The following is a 19,003-nucleotide window of genomic DNA, read 5'->3' on the forward strand; positions in this document are numbered from 1 at the left end:
TATTCCTCAGATTTGCACTTTACTATTTTAAAAGGAAAAAAATCTGGTATTATAGGATATATTAGAACATAAGACAATACAATTAGGGAATTTGTATTTACTTGTAAAAGGACACATTACTTTAAAAATGGTGCTGATACCAGTTATGTATCTGAAAGTAAATAAAAGTGGATCCCTCTCCTATAGCACATATAACTACAAATTCCAAATTTACCAAAGATAAGATCAAAGTGGAAAGAAAAATACCATCTAAGTGTAGGTTACACATCTGTTTTACCAATGGAGAAAACACTGAAAAAAAAAAAGTTAACCAGGGGCACCTGGGTGGCTCAGTCGGTTAAGCATCAGACTTCAGCTTAGGTCATGAACTCACAGTTCTTGGTTTCAAGTCCTGCATGGGGCTCTGTGCTGACAGCTCAGAGGCTAAAGCCTGCTTTGGATTCTATGTCTCCCTCTCTCTCTGCCCCTCCCCAGCTCATGCTCTGTCTCTCCCTCTTCCTCTCTCTCTCTCTCTCTCTCAAAAAAAAAAAAAAAAAAAAAAAAAAAAGTTAACCAGACAGAATGATTACATAAAATTTAAAAATGTTACACATCAAAAGATACTTTTTAAACAGAAAAGATCAGTTTGTTTTGTTTTGAAGTAGACTCTACACCCAGAGTGAAGCACAATGCAGGGCTTGAACTCAGGAACCTGAGATCAAGACATGAATTGAGAGCAAGAACAGAACACTTAACCGACTGAGCCACCCAAGTGCCCCAAAAGATCAGTTTTTTTTTATTTTTTATTTTTTTTTTAATTTTTTTTTCAACGTTTTTTATTTATTTTTGGGACAGAGAGAGACAGAGCATGAACGGGGGAGGGGCAGAGAGAGAGAGGGAGACACAGAATCGGAAACAGGCTCCAGGCTCCGAGCCATCAGCCCAGAGCCCGACGCGGGGCTCGAACTCACGGACCGCGAGATCGTGACCTGGCTGAAGTCGGACGCTTAACCGACTGCGCCACCCAAGCGCCCCAAAAGATCAGTTTTTGAAAAAAAAATATTTGCAATGCAGGTACCAGACCAATGGTTAATAGCTATAATATATAAACTCCCACAGGACAACAACCAAGTAGAAAAATGAGCAAAAAGTGTGAAAGGGCCATTCTTAGAAAACAATTCCAATGTAGCTACAAATAGGAAGAGATCTTCAAGGTCACCAACAGTCAGGAAATACTAATTTAAAGTAACAATGAGATACTACTACACAACTATCAGACTGGAAAAGTCTATTGCTGATGGACTTTCAAGGAAAGGATTTTGCCCACATTACTGGTAAAAACATCAACTGTTACAGCCTTTTTCTTCAAAGCAATGTGGCAACATTTTGAAGCAGAACATAACTGCATCCTGGGAATCTATCGCATTGGTCTGTCAGAGTATAGCTATAAAGATATGTATTACAATATTGCTTTTAGTGGAAAAAGGTAGAAACAAAGTATTGCCCATCAGTAAATTAATGGTTAACTAGACAATGAAATAACCATACTTTAGAGTATCATGCAACAGTTGTTTTTGTTTTGTAAATGGAGTAGAGCTATAGCGGTTGAGTGGGAGTATTTCCCTTTGAAAGTACTAAACCAAAAACAAAGTTGATAATAGTCTCCAAAATATAATCCCATTTTTATAATCAGTGATCAAAAAACCTTGTGTGAATGTGTTTATAACACTGAGAATATGGAGAACAATAAAAAAGACACATAGTCCCGATAACATGGGTTATGGGGGAATGGAATGTTACCGCTAGCTACAAGGGGAGCTAAGTAAAAAGGAAGGAAGATAAGAAGGAAAAGAAAGGAAGAAAGAAAGAAAAAAATGAAGTTTTCACACACATACTTTTATTAGAGAGAGATATATTTGTAAACCCTGCTCAATGAGTGAGTTTCTGCAAAACAAAGCTTATCCCTGGGAACACAGATCTTAAGCTGTTGTCCCTTGAAAACCTAAGTCATAAAAGTAATAATAAATTAATTTAAATAAATACCTAACGTTGGGTTGGTTACAAGCATTAAATGAGATAATGGCGTTTAAGTGTATCATACACATTTCAAGTACAATAAATGCAAAATATTTTTTTTCAAAAGGAAAAAAACTAAGACAATCACATGCTTAAATGGAACCAGATTTTCTGATAAGATAAAAAGTACTTAAAAGAAACTAAAACATAAATCTAAAAATATCTAGGTACTATTTTTAGGCACACTAAGGATCTAAATGAAAATAAAATAAACCAAAATATACTAGAGCAAGGCCCTCTCTTTGGGTTTAGTTGTGCCGGTTCCTCCTGATCTGTTTATACCTGAGACAAAGCCCAGGTTTTATTTACTGTTGTATTCTCAGCACCTAGCACAAGCACTGGTACATGGTAAGTGATGAACCACCTCCCTAATTTTCTTCAGAGTATTCATGCCTCTATTTGCACAGTGTCTTCTACAATTAAGTTGCTCTTTCTGAGCTATATGGGTTTTTTTTTATGCCCCTTTAAAGTACATTTTGGAAGGAGAAAGAATTCATCCAATAATATTCACTGAATATCTCACATGAGCTAGACACTAGACATTGGCACCTCCTTTGAGCAATGGAGACTATCTTAAACTAAATGAAACTTAGGAAGACAGCAATCAGATGAAATGGAAAAAATTATTTTACTGGTGTTGAAAATCAAGGTTCTAGTTTCAACTTGGCCACCTTCTAGTTATTCTACCTTCAGATGACCTTAATATCCTCATGAATAAAATGATAACATGTGTCCAATCTACCTTATAAGATTATCAACAAACAACTCTGTAAACCACCAAGCACTAACCAAAAAGCACTAACCTATATATATATATATATATATATATATATATATATATATATTTTTTTTTTTTTTTTTTTTTTTTTGCTATCCCATACTTCTCAAGTATTCTAAAGTGTCTTATTTACCAAGCTATTTATAAATAAAAACAACTGCCTCAGCTCAGAGCCTTGGTATAATCCCAATATATTCAATAGAGAGCTCAGCATACAATAAGAATTCCATCAATGCTCTTTATAGACTCATTAAGAGTGAATTTCTTTCTGGTTATGTATTATCTCAAAATGAAATATTTTGTGTTTCTTTAAGTGTTCTGTATTTATACCTAAAGCAGAAAGCTAATGCACATTCCAGAGAATGTCACTTTAAATAACCAACCACTTTAATGTAAAGTTTCTTTCTAAATATGCCTTCAAGCAACACCTCTGATAAATTACAATGGACTCTGACCTTCTTGATCAGAAAATTGATCAGTTTCCAAGTTTTTCCTTCCATTATTCTTATGTTAAAAACAAACAAACAAACAAAACCTCTTATTCCTATATTCAAAGTTTTTGGTCATTGCTTAAATTTAGCAATATGAAAAAAATTTGACTATACAGCCTCACATAAAGTATATTTTTTTCATTATTTTAACTTATTTTTTTAAGTTTATTTCTTTATTTTGAGAGAAAGAGAACAAGCAGGGGAGAAGCGCAGAGAGAGAGAGAGAGAGAGAGAGAGAACCCCCAAGTGGCCTCTGCCTATGAGCACAGAGTCAGACATGGGGCCTGAACCTATGAACCCTGAGATCATGTGCCAAAATCAAGAGTCAGACACTTAAACAACTGAGCCACCCAGACGCCCCCATATAAAGTGTATTTTTAAAATTTTATTAACCGATCAACATTATTATTTTGTTTTGCCCAAATAAACCTTCTCTAAACTCATTATAACACGGCACGTCCTACTAGCCAAGTATATCCCAGGATCTAATTTTGGGAATCACAATATTCTCGTGTTATGGCAAATGATAAAAGTTTGCCAAAACACCATAAAGCCATCAGCTCTAAAAGATAACAGAAAAGGATGTGTGAAACCACCACAGTGGCCAAAATAATGTTTTTAATTTGCTTTCTTATTCTTGCAGATTTGCTTTTTTCTTTTCTATAAAAAGTAAACATTTTCCATGAAGAATTATTGCCATATCCACTAAAAACCTAAAACCTTTCGTTTCCCAGATACAAGGAATTTTTTCCCATGAATTTTAAGCAACTTGGTCCATGTATCACAACTTACTTTGTATTGTAAGTTTCCACATAAGTCTCACCTTCCCTCTTTGATTTTCAGCTAATTAATGATAATGCCCTATCCGTTTTCATACATGATTCCGGATTACATAATAGGAGCTAAATAAGTGTAGGTCAAATGGGTAAGGCATTTTTTATAGAGATAATGTTTTTTTGTTACTCGTATGATGCCTCTGACTGTAACAGCTTTATCAAATGACAGAATGCATACTGGCCAGAAGTTACTGGTCTATTGCTGCCACTTTGACATACCCTATAGCAGTTGCCTTCTAAAGCAATTTTTTGGATTAGGTCTCACAATTTGTTTTAGCACATGTATCAACCATCACAAAATTAGCTTCTGTATTGAGGTAAATATGCTAGTAAGTGCAGTAGGTCAGTATCTACAAACAAAATAACAGCCTGTAAATACAGTATCTGTCTAATACTCCCATTTTTTGCTCTTACTCTACAAGAAGATTAAATCTGGACTATCATACTTACTGCTGAAGGGAGTTAAGAGTAATACAGGGAATAGGGCATAACACAACGGCTTTCCAGCGTTCAAATCTTTACTTTAGAGATACCTGGGTGGCTCAGTCAAACATTCGACTCTTGATTTTAGCTCAGGTCATGATCTCATGATCTCAGGGTGGTGAGATAGAGACCCGTGTTAAGCTCCACGCTGGGCATGGAGCCTGCTTGAGATTCATTCTCTCCCCCTCTCTCTCTCTCTCTCTCTCTCTCTTTCTGCCACCCTCCACACTTGCTCTCCCTCTCAAAATAAATAAACATCAAAAAAAAATATTTAAAGCTAACTGGCTACTGACCATGGTTATTGGCATTAATTGGGTTAAAATCAGCCCCTACATCTATAAAATAGAAACCATAATATCATACATATGTACTCAACAAATATTTAATGAATAAAAAGAGGAATCTCATATTTTAATATGTGACGCACTTCTGAAAACTTAAAAAAATTATATATGTCAAGGGACCAGACTCATGTTTTAAAGGAGACCCACTCTTGGGGCACCTGGGTGGCTCAGTCAGTTAAGCGTCCAACTTTGGCTGAAGTCATGATCTCACAGTTTGTGAGTTCAAGCCCCGTGTCGGGCTCTGTGCTGACAGCTTGGAGCCTGGAGCCTTCTTCAGATTATCTGTCTCCCTCTCTCTCTGCTCCTCCCCTGCTCGCACTTTGTCTCTCTCTCTCTCAAAATAAATAAACATTAAAAAAATTTTTTTAAATAATAATAAAATTAAAAAAAGGAGACCTACTCTCAGAGACAAAAGAGGGAAAGGGGGAGAGAGAGGGAGAGGGGCAGAGGGGGAAAAAGAAAGAACCCAAAGCAGACTCTGCACCAGTAGCACAGAGCCCCATGCGGGGCTCGAACTCATGAACCGTGAGATCATGACCTGAGGTGAAACCAAGAGTCAGATGCTTATAAGAATAAGAATAAGCCACCCAGGTGCCCCAAATTTTCAAATTATTTTTTAAAATACTGTCAAAAATAGCAAAGTCATTGGGGGAGGGGAACTCTTACTGGGCAGTGAGCACCATCACACAACTGCTATAAAACAATGCATCCTTAAGTCAAAATCCAGTGTATAGAAGGTACTTTAGGGGTTTCCACATATAGTATTCAAAGTGTAAATTATTTGAAAGTCAACCATACACACCTGTGTAGTAAAGAGTACATATCAAATAAACTAACATGTGAAAAACACAGTACCTAACTTCTGAACAATAAAGAGTAGCTATTTTATTTTGCTGCTACTACTCATTCTGAATGGCTGCTTTTAAGAGCACTACCTTGTGATCCAGCAATCACACTACTTGTATTTACCCAAAGAATACAAGAATACTAATAGCAGCATTATTTACAAAAGCCAAGATATGGAAGCAGCCCAAGTGTGTCCATCGACTGATGAATGGATAAAGAAGTGGTGTGTGTGTGTGTGTATATATATATATATATATATATATATATATATATATAATGGAATATTACTCAGCCATAAAAAAGAATGAAATCTTGCCATTTGCCACAACACGGACACAGCTAAAGACTAAAACAATAAGCGAAATACATCAGAGAAAGACAAATACCATATGATCTCACTCATATGCAGAATTTAAGAAACAAAACACATGAGCAATAGGGGGAAAATAAGAGAAAGTGAGACAAGTCAAGAAACAAACTTTTAATTGTAGAGAACAAATTGATAGTTACCAGAGGGGAGGGTGGAGGGGGGATGGTTTAAGTAGGTGACAGGGATTAAGGAGGGCACTTGTCCTGATGAGCACTGGGTGATGTATGGAAGCGTTGAATCACTATATCATACACTTGAAACTAATGCAACACTGTATGTTAACTAACTGGAATTAAAAATTATAATACAATGGGGCGCCTGGGTGGCGCAGTCGGTTAAGCGTCCGACTTCAGCCAGGTCACGATCTCGCAGTCCGTGAGTTCAAGCCCCGCGTCAGGCTCTGGGCTGATGGCTCAGAGCCTGGAGCCTGTTTCCGATTCTGTGTCTCCCACTCTCTCTGCCCCTCCCCCGTTCATGCTCTGTCTCTCTCTGTCCCAAAAATAAATAAACGTAAAAAAAAAAAAAAATTAAAAAAAAAAAAATTATAATACAAAAAAAAAAAAGAGAGAGAAAGAGAGAGAGGCACCAATATCCTAGAGCAGACTAATATTTATTGAGCACTAAATGTGTACAAGGCTCTATACACCTGACACTTTATGGACATTACCACAATTTTAGTCTTCAAAACTATTCTGCAATGTTGACATTATTTGTTCTTGTTTTTGTTTTTACTTATACGTAAACGGAGACTTGGAGAATTAACTTGTCCAGTCAGACAGCCAAACCCGAGCAGTGTGAGGTTTCAAATCCAGCACCCTTTGACTCCACTACAAAGCTTCATTTCGCGAAGAGAAAAAGAAAAAAAAAAAAAAAAAAGGCAGGAAAAGGTAGTGAATTGTGGAATGGCTAATAGAGTTGAATATGCTTAGCTAGAGAGAGATCAAAAGACTTAGGAAGGAAAAATCCATGATACTGGCACTTGGCTACTGGAGGGTTAGTCACAGAGATTGCACTCCTTAATTTGTTCCTTGTACAAGTATTTTAGCACTGTGTGATCTGTCACTATGGTAGGCACTGGGTGAGAAGCCAGTACAGTAACTATGAAGAAGAATCATTTCCTGCTCTCAAGGGGCTTACTTTTGGGAGGGGACCAGCAAATCAACAAGCAGTTGCACCAGAAAAACAGCATGTACTATAGGGCCATAGAACACAGCCTGGAACCCTGAATATTCTTATTCAGTATTCTTATTCTTTTTTTTTTTTTTTTAATTTTTTTTTTCAACATTTATTTATTTTTGGGACAGAGAGAGACAGAGCATGAACGGGGGAGGGGCAGAGAGAGAGGGAGACACAGAATCGGAAACAGGCTCCAGGCTCTGAGCCATCAGCCCAGAGCCGGACGCGGGGCTCAAACTCACGGACCGCGAGATCGTGACCTGGCTGAAGTCGGACGCTTAACCGACTGCGCCACCCAGGCGCCCCTCAGTATTCTTATTCTTATTCAATATTCTTATTCAAGTACTTTGCAAAGTAAGGGATGGTAAGAATCCCAGAGGAAGTGATGTTTACAGTGATAGTTGTAACAGGAACAGGAGTTAGGCAAGGTGTATGTGTGACATAGAAAGAGTCTAAAATGAATTCTATTGATGAGCTAGTGTGAGTCAATTTCTTTGCTCTTCCAAGAATAGTGTTTACACAGAGCGTGAAAAAATATTTTTTTTTGTTTCTTAACTGAAGAAAATGTGGCTGGGGAGAAATTATGTAAATTAATATTGTTAATTTTCTCAAATGTATGTGTGTAAAGAAATGTACACAGCAGAAAAAATGTGTGCATAAATAAAATATGTTCAATAAATTTTCAAATATCCATGTAATATCTCCATCATTTACCTCTCTTGGCTGTGCATTTATTGTGTTACAACAATGTTTGAGTCTAACCAAGACGCTTTATTTCTGGCTTAAGCCATAAATCAGACATAGCTTAATCAACAGAATCTTCGCTTAACTAGGGATTTGCAGTTCAATAAGACTGTTCTAAATTATAGAATAACAGCACAAAATTAATGATTCTATTAAAAAAAAAGGGTATTTTTAATGACTAGTGGTCTCACTGAAGGAGGTTTACAATCTCTAAGAAATCACTGTTGATCTTCACTTTCTGTTTTCTGTAAAATGATTATGGGAACTGTATTTTCATGTACATTCTTTTGAAAAGCTCAGATACTTCACCTGCATTATACAAATGTTAATGGTAAAGTTACATACCAGCTACAGAGAAACTTTTTAAGAATGACTTTCTCAAGGTCACAGAACAAATCTCTGGTGAGACAGGAATGGAATTCATGACCTTTGACTGCCAGAAGTTTTCTACCCACACTCGGAAATTCCTTCTCCATAAGTGTAATTTATATGCTCACTTAGAGAGGCTGGAAAGTTCATCCCTTGTAGGGATGTGGGGGATGAAGAGGGAGTGGTTTTCCTGTCAAATCAGTTGCCACACTAGTACTTTCTAGTTTTACAAAGTGATTCGTACCCACACTATCTTCTTTTACCCTCACCACAACCCTGTAAAATGTCTATTATTTTTCCCATGTTACAGACTCAGGTTAAGAAATTTAACCAAGGTCGTCCAGTTTTAGTAACCAAGAGACCCTGCTTCAGATTGTGATATCTCTGCCACCTCAATCAGTCCAGATTCCAGGATATATAATCTTAGCAGATACCGGATTGTGAAATGAATAAATATTTTCTTTACAGTTAGCTGTTTCATTTTTTCACAATCATTTATCTTGGTTCTCATTTAGTTATGTTGGTTTGTTTTCTCTGGGGCAAGGCTGTTTTCACGTTCTAAGTTTGCTTCCTAAACTCAAAACCAAGTGAGAACATTATTACTAAACATAGGATTTGGAAAAAACAAACTGTGTGTTTTCCTTCTTTTGTATACAAGTGGGAGGAGGGGGACTTTTTACCGTAATTCTTGTTCGTAATATATGTAGCGTCGGGGGTGCCGGGGGATATATACACCAACATACAGAATATAAAAACTCACGTTCATAAATACTACATGCATGCATATATATACATAAAATATACGTAAAATAGCAAATACACATACATGTAATATACACATATACATCACGCCCAGAATAATTCTAAAAACCCACAGGTGTTGTGACTGTAGCACTGGGAACACAACTCCTGGCTGTCTAGGCCAGTAAACTGTAATAGCTGTGGCTTCTATTACCTCTGATGGGACGGAGAAAACTATCCCAAAGCTCTCCAATGGTTTCTCTCACCTTCCATGCAGCAGTACAGCAGCAAAGGCTTCCTGCTACCCCATCTGTACCTAAAAAGCAATACTCTTCAGACCAGTCCAATTATGCTAATAATCAAAAAAAATATACCACGAAACAGCAACAGAAGTATATGACTTTCACTGGAGAAAAAGACAGGAAGAAAGACCACGCCAAGAGCAGAATTCTCTGGGTGAATATCCTGTAGTCTACTGCCAGACCCAAACAAATTTTTATGGAGCAACAGGACTACTCAAGTAGCCACTTTTATGACAATAAACACCCAAAACCGAAAAATCCTTTTGTAACATAATTACTGAGAATATATAGAGAAAGTAACCATTTAATCCACAGCATGTGTTCTCAGCCACAAGAACTCAAAAGCTGACATCAGATGGGGTGTGGCTGGTCCAGGCCCTGAAAATGAATTCTGGCCTGTTGAAGTCAGACATTTCCCTGAACGGGTTTGGGATCTGGAAATACAGCAGATCTCACAGAGCCCAGGGCTGTTGACCTCCTGGGCATAGGGCAAGGCCCATCTGTTTACTTGCGTTTTGATTTTGGGAGCTGTGGTTGTGGTGGATGAGTTAAGGCTGTGGTTTATAGGGTGTCGCCAGTGATTTAATTTTAATATTTTTACCCTTACATCTTGTACATACTAAAGACTGAAAGCTGTGCGTAATTTGTCAGCTGAAAAATAAACATAAAAGAAAATAAGTGAACATGGGGCAAAAATACAGATATTACCACTCTACTATCATACAGCATTTTCAAAACATAAATGATAAAGCAAGCAACCGCAACCTATTTTAGAAATTATTTATAAAAATGAAAGCTGTTTTCTACAAGGAAAAAGATAACCATGGGTGTTAAATAAAACTGTTAAAGCAGTTTTGAGATTTTTAGTTCTTGCTCCTTAATCAGCGTGAAAGCACAAGCGGGAAGACTTCCTTATCCAAAACAAATAACTTTTCAAGTAAGTCTGCACCTCTAGTTTTGTAGAATACAACTAGTTTGTATCAATACACAAATCATCTACAGTTACATTTATGAAGTAAACCCTCTAAGAAGACTGTTTCTCTCACAATCTAAAGAAAACCATTTGACACCCCCAATTTAATTGATTATCTTAATGAAATTCACACATAAATATGAAATTCCACACTTTCCATTTTGTACAATGGCAAAAACAGCGAGGACCTTCGTATGTTCAACTGCTTAACAATATCACCTCACTGGTAAGGCGACTCAGTACTCTAGATTAACCAACACTGGCTTGAGTTCAAAATGCCCTCAGTGTAGGCCTAGAGGCCTAAGCACTTACGTCCTCTCTGCAGAGGAAAAAGAAAAAAACAAAACACACACAAAAAAAAACCACACCTATGTTTAAGACCAAATTATTTCATTCACTTGATAGCAGCCTGCTTCATGATAGAACATTTAAAACTCACTCAGTCTGTTCAAATGCTTGTTTACCTTTCACAGGAGGCAGGGAAGTAATCCCCGAGGAACATATATATTTTTAAATGACCAGAACACTACTGCTATTCTATGCCTGATGCACCCTCTTCGGAATGAATGAACATCACGCATCCTGATTTGTTTTTCCCTTGGCCTGGGGAGAGTGAGCGCACTGGTGTTTGCAGTCCCTTCCCTTTCTGTACACACAGAGGCTGCAGCTGTAGTAAACAACCACCAGCCAAAAGTTGCTAAGGTCAAGGTCTCAAATGCTACACCAGGACCAGTTTTCTCCCAAATGACATTCAGTTACTGAAAAAGAACTTTCTGGAGAAAAAAAATATATGTTAAGGGCCCACTGGCACAACAATTTTCATTCAATAAATAGTAATACAAAGCATTCTAAAATAAAGTTTAGCTGACCGAAGCTTCTTTTAAATAGGCATCGCTAAGTAATAGATAAATAACTGAAGCAACTCAAAAATAAACAGAAATTCCTCAAGAATGTTCTGTGTATCTGACACAACTATATTAGTTACATGGTTTTGGTTCATAAATTTGAAACTTCCAAATTTCACCAGCTTCAGTATACTTCATAATAGTTATGAATTACAAGACAAGAATAATAAACTTCTCTCCTAAATGCATTACCAATTTCTGCCAATACTTCTATGCTCTAATTGCTCCCTCCCCAACTCAAAGAAGCTTACCATACTCAAGCTAGTCTCCAATCGATTGACCAGGCTGCAGCGATAAAGATACAACTTATGCAACTGAAATGTTTGCCCTTCACCATCCCATGTCTACTAAGCTTCCACAGTTAAACATCTTCTAGCCTAAAAGTATACCCCTTTATCGCAACCAATTTCTGCGTGGTTTTAAAGAATGTAAACAAAATGCGAATGGGGTCTACAAACAGCACAACCAGGCTTTTTTTTGGGGGGGTGGGGGGAGTCACTGTTTTTATTAAATGCCAATTCCAAAGAGCATTTGTTACATGATGGAATACACCCACTCTTTCAGAGTGACCACTCCTATTCCCATCACAAGAGGCTCCCTTTTAAAAGACACCAAATTTATTTCAAAGCATTTACTTATCTAAACAACTCTCTCCTCCAGTAAGAAAAGGGCCTGGAGGCGTCTAGGTGGATTTGCACAATGACGTTATTTGATTGACAGATGTCTACTGAGGCCACTGGATGCACAGGCACCAAATGTAAATAGACCTGCTCACCTCCCTGATGTGACCGGGAAACAGAGAATATTAAAGCTGATTTACAATAAAATATCCCAGTGCTCGGCCGAGAATTCTATTAGCCAGTGGGATTGCTTAAAACAATCCATACAGAACGATACTTAAACCATCTGTACTGTTAAATTAGAGAGCTGACGATATTAACCATACAAACTGTTTATCCAGATTACACATTCCGTTGTACTAACACTCTTTAACTCAACACAGTCAGTTTTTATCAGCTGAATTAAGGGTATTACTATTAAAGTATGCAAAACTCGAAGCGCAGGGTGAAGGGGGGCTGGGAAGCCGCAGGGCATATAACAAAGGAATTGGTACTTTTTCCAAGCGTTTGCCTCAAATGCACTTCGAAACAGAACTGTTGAGTGCACCCCACCCTTTTCCCCAAAGATAAAAGTTTTTCAAAGTTCTAATGCGCAGCTCTCTACCCAACAAAAGCAGGATTGATTCTCCCCATAGGGGAGCATCTAACACGAACACCAACTCATGTCGCGGAGGTCAAGTCCGAGTCCTGGGAGCGAGCTTCTGAGGCTAGAAAGGGCTCCCAGGCCAGCTCCGCGGGCTGCCCGGCTCGGGTGGACGTGCAAAGTTGCCCCTTGTCAACTCCGGCCGGCTCCCCCGTAATTGAAAATAACAGCCACGGGCCAGCCCCTGGCTACTTCCGCGGACCAGGCACTGTAGCAAGTGACAGTTACACATCATTACGACCAGAGACAATAATGAATGTAGCACCAGGACCACTATTCATGCCAGCAGTGTCATCTCCGCCTTAACCCCTTCCCCTCCACTCTCTCCAGCGCACACCCACAGCCCACACAGCCCCGGTGCGGCAGCTATTCACCGAACTCGCTCTCTTCCTGGGGGCAAACTACTTCCACAACCCCCCACCCCCGCCTCCCCGATTCAGCCCGGGTGTTTTATGTCCCATCCTTGGCAACCGTCAGGCAAACACTGCAACCAACAATTCCACCAGGGGTAGAAAAACATTTGCTTAATTCACGGTACTTGATAAGTTCTTTAAAAAAAAAAAAAATTGGTGCGGGGGGGGGGGTGGAGAGAGAAACCTCCTTCTTTCTTCTTCACATATCCGACCGACGCTACTTGCTTTGCAATAGCATCGCCCTCCCTCGGCCCCCTCCCGCTTCCCAACACTTTCCCCCTTTAAGAACACAGACCAACCAAAATGATTTAACTTGAGCAGATGACAGAAGGAAAATAAAACATGTTAAGAGAACACGGTCTGATTTGGGATGGCAAAAAAAAAAAAAAAAAAAAAAGGAGGGGGTTGTTTATTTTGATAAGAAACGGAATCGGCACAGACCTGAACAGAAGCTGCAGAGCAGGAGAAATTGTTTTCTTTCCCTCACACAGAGTCCCCCTCTCTCTCTCCCTTTCTCTCTCTCTCTCTCGCACACACACGCGCGCGCACACACTCACTCTCGCACACACACGGCGTCACCCGCGCACACTCACACGCACACTCGCACACGCACAGGCAGAGCCTCTCAGCTGCTCTCTGCAGTTCTCGGGAAATGAATGGGGGGCAACCCAGGGAACTGTTGTACTTGCAAATGACTTACCCGGATCACATGATGCGCTAAATGTAGGGTGGGCCGGTGGGTGGAGGCTGCCGAGACGCGAGCCCCGGTCTAGCGTGGGGAGCCTCGCCAGGCCCGCATCGAATTACCCCGGGGCCCAGCCGAGGGGGTTGCAAGACGCCGCTTCTCCTCCCTTGCAGCCCGCAGCTCAGGAAACCGGAGAGGCGTGGGGGGTGGGGTGGGGTGGGGTGAGGTGAGGTGGGGGGGGTGAAAACACCAAACCCCCAAACAAAAGAGCTCCGGGTCCTCCTCCCCAGAAACAAAGCCCCGCCGCTGCGGGCGAGCCCCGGGGTGGGGCCGAGGGCGGGGGCGGCGGCGGGGAGGGGCTCGCTCAGCAGGCGCTAAGTCGCTTTATTGCCATAAAATGGGGCCCCCGAGCCGCTCCGCCCGAGGATTAGGAGGCGGGCTCTGAGTGTGATGGTTGAAATCCCCTGTGGGAAACTAACCCCTCCCCGCTCGCAGAGGTAGAAGGCAACACCCACTGCCCGGCCCTCGCCTCGCCGCCCGGGCCGCCGGGCTGGGGGGTGGGTCCGCGGAGCCTCCACCCCGCCCCACCCCGCCCCACCCCTGCCCCCGCCCCCCGGCCTGGGCCGCGCTTCCCTTTCACCTGCACCACCTTGCTGCGGCACCCAAAATAACCTACACATGGCCAACGGAGCTTTGGGAGCCGCCGGCCGAAGGGGGCCCGCGGGGCCTCGCGGCGGGAGGAACCCCCGGATTGCAACTCGCCAGGCGAGGACTCGCGCTGAGCCGCGAGAAAGTCCCCTCTTTTGTGTCAGAGCGCGCAAGGCAGCCTTCGGGAGAGAATTCGGAGGCAAATCGAGCGCGCAGCCCGCCCGGCCCCCCGCCCCCTCCCCGCTCCGGCCCGGGTGGGGGCGTGCAGGGAGGGGGCCGGGCGCCCGAGCCGTCCCCGCGGCTCGCCCGCCAGCTAACTTGGAAAGGTGTGGGCGGAGCCGGCTCGAGCGGCCGGCCGAGGCTGCGGGCACGGCGGCGCGGCGGCTCCCGGGGACCGCCCCCGGGCGCCGGGCATCGCCCGGGTCGGGCAACAATGGGGTCCAAAGCAGGGGCAGCCGGGCGGGCGGTGCTCTCGGAGCTGGGGTACGCGCGGGGGTGGGGCGGGCCGGGGGCTGGGCGAGGAAGGGAGAGGGATCATTGTTTGGGTTCGGGAGCAGCGCACGTTGTGGGCGAAGCGGGGGCGTCCGCCCTCCCAGTGCTTCACCTTGGGATGGATGGGGGCAGGGGAGACGCATGCCTCGCTCGGGAAACCCGGGAGAAGGGGTGCCTGCCCGCGCTAGTTATTCGCGAAAGCAGGCGAACTTGCAGGAGGCGTAGGAAGCTGGAGCTCCAGACCCCTGCCGAGGCCCCGAGGGCTCCTAGCCGCGGCGTAGGGGAGTCCAGCCCCCGGCCCTGCGCCCCAGGAGAGAGGCAGGAGAAGCGGGCGACCGGGAGCCGAGCCCTAGCCGCTCTCCCCTGCGGCCCCTCCCTCCCCGCCCTCGCGCCTGGGGGAGCGGATCCACGGGATTCTGGGGCGGGAGAGTGGAGGCAGCGGCGGGGCGGCCGTTCCCGCCGCGGCTCGGAGGGCGCGGGGTCAGCGCCGCGCCGGAGGGTCGGCGGGGGCGGGGAGGAGACGGGGCGGAAGCGGACGGGCGGGGTGCGAGGGTGGGCTGGCCGGGCGCTGCGGTCAGCGGTGGAGATGCGTGCGCCACTTCTCTTGCAAACCTAGGTGAGCGCGCTGGAGCTCCCGAGCCCGCAGGCACCCATGCGCGGTGCCCCTGAGCCCGCCCCGCGCGGGAAACCGCCCCGGCGGTGGGAAGGCTGCGAAGGGGAAGTTTATGTTAGGGAGAGCAAGATTTGCAGTAATGTGGCATGAAGTGGGGTGGGAAGAGAAACAAGGGAGAGGCCGAGAAACAGGAAATGAGAGCAAAGGAACGACTTCTAGCCAGGAAAAGCCGTGCTCTACATTTTGTGTGGCATTTTCCAAACACTTCTAAAGGCCGGGTGTGCGTTATTAATGGAAACAAAAGCAGGGTACCGCCTGGTGTGGCCTCTGCCACCTGCCACAATCTACGTGAGGAATGATGGGAAAGGTGGTCCCGCCTGGACGCTGAATCGACAGCAGCCCACTTCCAGTCCACACGGGATGAGTCAATGGGTCTGACTCTTAGACACAAAACAGGACTGCGAGGAGGGATCTGCCCGGCTCTTAGAGTGCCGAAGAAGAACAAATGAGATAAGTGTAACAGTGTCTTAAAATCGTGGACCACTCCTTAAGTGAAGTCATGTGAGAACAGGAAAGCTGTGGGGAGAGCAGGAAGGCGAGGGATGCCCACGGCTGAAGACGTGGGTGGGGCAGGAATCTGGAACCCTGGAGCAAAATGGGGCGGGCACGCAGAAGGGCGGTAGCAGGGTGGAGTCTCTTGGGGGGGGGGAGGGGAAGGGGCTCCGGACCCCATCCCCTGGGCTAATCAGGTAAAACAGCCCTTTACACTGCACTACATCTGGATGAAACATGAAAAGACAAGTTTGAAAAATGGTAAAACATTGACAAATGTACAGTGTTTAAATGAAAAACTTGCCTCTACTAGAAACACTGTGAAGTTTCCCTGTAGGTGGGGCAGAGAGTGAAGGAAGTGAGTTTAACATTAAGAGTAAAGGATGCTGTAAGAAATTATGTCATCATGGCACTTGTACTAACAGCTCTTCTCAGAGCTGAGTAGCGGACTGACCATAAATATGTTCTGTAGCCAGCGCTTTTCTGCACGTGTAGAAGCATTCCAAGCTGCACTCCCTCCTTTTGGCAACAGCCACAGGCATGTTAATAGAATGACAAAAGATAGAAAAAGTACAAGACTCCATTCCAGAGAGATAAGGAAATTAGGGGAAAGTCAAGGTTAATATCCAGACTCTGGGTAATGTGGCTGAAAAAAATGAACTACATCAAGTTAGGGGGAAAAAATATTTGCAGATTTTTTTTTATAATTGTTGACAGATAAAGAATAGAAATGTTTGATTAAGGCAATTCTCCAGATATAAAGAGGCAAGGGAGAAGATAGCAGAAGATCAAAACCAAAGAATGAAGAAGGTGGTCATCACTGGGAGTTAGGATACTGGAGTAAATGTGTGTGTTTGTGTACAGGCATACATTTCCAATTCAGTTCATGTAATTCATTCCCTGTATAGAACTTGGGGTAAAACAAACTAAGGTGTGAACAGAAGGAGAGAAGTTAGGAAAATAGCATACATAGCTTAGCAAAAATATGTGCATATCTTTACATGCAGTCCCTTACCCTCCACTTCCATGTGTGTGCAAGAATATGAAAAATCAGGAAATGTAAACATGGCAAAATTAATTTACCAGGAATGTATAATTCTGATCACACAAAAAAAATTTTGAAATCACAAAATTGTAAAATGTCAATGTTGAGGGGCTCCTGGGTGGCTCAGTGTGGAACCTGCTTAGGATTCTCTCTCTCTCTCTCTCTCTCTGCCCATCTCTGCTCACTCTTTAAATACATACATACATACATACACACACACAAACAAACTCTAAAAAAAAAAAAAAAAAAAGTGTTGAAAGTATCTTTCAAATCCCATCTTTTATCGTATTTCAGTTCTGTTTAAAACCAGGATAATTTGGGTCAAAGATGACTCATTTCCCCAAATTTATATACTTCTATTTTACTTAGTGTTCACTGTCGCAAATGCTAAAAGAAGAATGAATTAACGAGGAGGATGGAGGTCGGTATTCGGAGTTTCTTAATCGTGGTATTCTTCTACCTAACATCTTATCCTAGAAAAGAGAAGAACACACACAAGCACCCCCCAAAGCAGATCATCTATCTCGTTCAATGTACGTGATAAGGCACAACTTGCAACTAGAGATTTTAAGTTGCTAATGTCAAAATAAACGTTACCTACCTGCAACTTTTTGTCAGATCTTACTTCCACTTCACCAGTGGTGATACATTTTGAAAAATTAGTGTCAGTGGTAGAAAACTCTTTTACAATATTAAGAGTATTACTTGCACCACACCCTGATTTCTCTAAGGTAAAGACTCTCTTCAGTATCTATGTGTATTTAAAGTTCTTAAGCCTTAGGATTAGTGATGCCAAAGATTGCATGGATGATTTAACACGAATGTAATTCCAGGCAGGGATGGGGGAAAATGGAGTCCATTTTCAGAAGTAAAAGCTGTGTTGAAAGATTAGAGCTGATTCAAAGTGAAAATAAAAGTGATTTCCAAAGCTTTCATATATTTTAAAATACAGTCCTAGGGCCAGAAGTGAATATGTATTGCTAGGTTTCAATGCCCCCCCCCCTTTTTTTTTCATGTGTTCTATTCTGGCAATAATGTTCAGCAAAGGGGAATTTTCCTGTTTAAGTCTGAGAAAGGCATGTAAGAGGACTTACTATGAATGCAAACAGCTGGTGATATTATGTGATTACATGGTAAACAGCATGTTTTGATTTGTGTGAGGAGCTGTCTGGCAATTAGAGGAAAATGACATTTTATAACTTTGTTTTGTTGCAGTCAATACGGTTTTTGGTCCTTCTAGCTTGATCATCACTCCCTCGGATGTTCTCTCTTTTCCAATGTCCTGCGCAGTCAAGTCTCCTTCAGGGCTACCACCACGCGCCTCCCCATCGTGCACTTCTGAACCTCTGGCCTCCTTCCCTCAGCTCCATTCCATCTTGCCTCCAGCAAATCCTTAATTATGGCACATCTATAGTTAGAAACCCAAAGTGACACAAATTAGTGTCAATACAACACCATGACATTTAAGGGCCCCACTTCGGTTCTCATATATCTCAGACTTGTAACCTTCTACCCAGGTGAACACCTTGCCATGCGCCATCCATCCTGGCTGCCTTTACTAGTTGGCTCAGTGCCCCCACCCCCATTGTCTGCTCTGGAATCTTCCCAAAATGATTCCTTGACGCCCTGCACACATTTTACATATCCCACCTCTTCATCAAAAAATTATCTTTCCGTTCTTGAAGCTTCTGTTAACGTAATGGAAAGAGTGCCTTTCTGATTCTCCATTTTTTCTGCCCATGTAAATAATATTTCCCATACTTTGAAGGATTAACACTTACTAGATCCTTACTTGGGCCAGTGTGAAATATATTGGCCCAAGTAGGCATCCAGCAAATGTTAATTCCCTCACTTACTCTTTAGGTACATAGACTTTTCT

At 42.5% G+C, this 19,003-nt stretch overlaps 1 protein-coding gene across 2 annotated transcripts in view; it reads right to left on the minus strand.

Annotated features, from left to right (window-relative positions):
• The window catches only part of KLF12 (Kruppel like factor 12), a 432,669-nt gene extending 418,380 nt beyond the window's left edge, over positions 1 to 14,289 (minus strand). Inside the window, exon 1 of one of the 2 annotated variants that reach the window (XM_032592010.1) lies at positions 13,790 to 14,289. The gene's annotated coding sequence lies outside the window, so the exon portion shown is untranslated. Of the gene's footprint in view, positions 1 to 13,530; positions 13,604 to 13,789 lie in introns of those variants that run through there. The other variant, XM_030311978.1, reaches the window with a different exon arrangement.
• Between the last annotated feature and the right edge of the window lie 4,714 nt (positions 14,290 to 19,003).

This window comes from Lynx canadensis, chromosome A1, assembly GCF_007474595.2.
Source record: "Lynx canadensis isolate LIC74 chromosome A1, mLynCan4.pri.v2, whole genome shotgun sequence".
In the NCBI taxonomy this organism is placed as follows: Eukaryota; Metazoa; Chordata; class Mammalia; order Carnivora; family Felidae; genus Lynx; species Lynx canadensis.